We start from the raw sequence: 1,619 nt of genomic DNA, 5'->3' as shown, positions 1-1,619 counted from the left end.
GTAAAACTCACAACATCTGATCTACTCCATTATTCAAATCTCCACTTTACTTGCTGAGCCATGCTAAAGAAAATGGTAAAAAAAATTTGGGACCAGCAGTTGGCATAATGACTTTGTCGTTGGACTCCCATGTCAACTGCAGTTCAAGTCCCGGACCCCGTGTATTAAACTCACACTGGGTGCATGCGCATGTATGCCCCAGGTCCCAAGAGGAGAACGGAGGAGAAGGGATTGTGGTTTGGCCATCCCCCCAGGAGGGTGATTTCTCACTTTCTGTCTCTCTGTCTCTGTCTTTCTGGTGAGCACACGTGCCCTATAGCAAAAACCTCTCAAAAAAAAAAAAAAGATAAATATTTGTAATTTAATGCCTCCCCAAGTTTATTTTCTACTGGATAATAGAAAGACCTAAGAATATTTAACTCCATTTTTCTCTTTACCCATTTTAATGTTGTTCTTATGTCTTTAATACTATCTTTTTTCTTTTAATTCAATAAAACATTATTGCTATTAATAACATTTCATTTTTTATTTTATTACTACTAATAATGTTTTATAATGCCAACTCTATTCATATTTATTGAAATGTTTACCCACTCTTCATTCTTTATTATTCTTTTGCAGCTCAGACATTTCCTTTGGGATTACATTTTTATTTTTTTAAAGTTATTTCTTTTACTGAGGGTGTATTAGTGACAAATACTCCTTTGTTTTTCTGGTCTATACTTATCTTTATTTTCCCCTTTTTCTTGACAATATTTTCTCCGGGCCTAGAATTTTAAGCAGAATTTCTTTCAGCACATTTAAGATACCATTCTGCAGTTTTCTGCTTCTTGCTGATAAAAAGTGATGAAAAGTCAACTGTGAGTCTATATTTTGATCTTTGAAGGGTATTCTTTTGTTGCTGCTATTATTGCTTTTAAGACATTTTCCTTTGCTATAATGTTTTACTGTGAACTAGAAGATAAAAGTGGATTTAATTTTATTTATCCTCCTTGGGAATCTTGGACTTTTCAAATTTGACAGTTGAAATCTTTTATCAGATCTGAAAAATTCTTAAGTCATCATTTCTTCCATACTGTCTTTATCCTGCCGGCCTTTTTTTTTTCTTTTGGAACTAAGATTTAAATGTGTGTTAAACCTTCTAACTCTGCCCTCTGTGGCCTTTAACTTCACTGTCTTCCACATTTTTTTCTTCCTGTGTTCTACAGAAATTTTATGAAATATATTTTCTTTTTCCTTTTTTTTTTTTTTTTGAGAGGTTTTTCGCTGTAGGGCACGTGCGCTCGCCAGACAGATAGAGACATAGAGACAGAAAGCGAGAAATCACCCCCCAGGGGGGATGGTCACACCGCAATCCCTTCTCCTTCATTCTCCTCTCGGGATCTTGGGCATGCATGCACATGCGCCCAGCGTGAGTTTGAAGCCACCGGGTCCGGGATGCAAACTGCGGTTGACTACGTGGGAGTCCAGCGACATAGCCATTACGCTAACTGCTGGTTCCCGAAATATATTTTCTTGATACATTAAAAGAATCCCCCAAGGGACCAGCAGTTGGGCGTAATGGTTAGGTCGCTGGACTCACATGTAGTCGACTGCGGTTTGAGTCCTGGACCTGGTGG

General features: G+C 37.7%; 1 protein-coding gene across 1 annotated transcript in view; it reads left to right on the top strand.

The window, feature by feature from the left end:
• LOC114009793 (uncharacterized) overlaps positions 1-1,619 on the top strand; it is a 36,334-nt gene that overhangs the window by 2,414 nt on the left and 32,301 nt on the right. The window lies entirely within an intron of this gene.

The sequence above is a fragment of the Tupaia chinensis genome, unplaced genomic scaffold (assembly GCF_000334495.1).
Source record: "Tupaia chinensis unplaced genomic scaffold, TupChi_1.0 Scaffold000624_1, whole genome shotgun sequence".
NCBI classification, from domain to species: Eukaryota; Metazoa; Chordata; class Mammalia; order Scandentia; family Tupaiidae; genus Tupaia; species Tupaia belangeri.
This window is presented reverse-complemented; position numbering and strand designations above follow the sequence as displayed.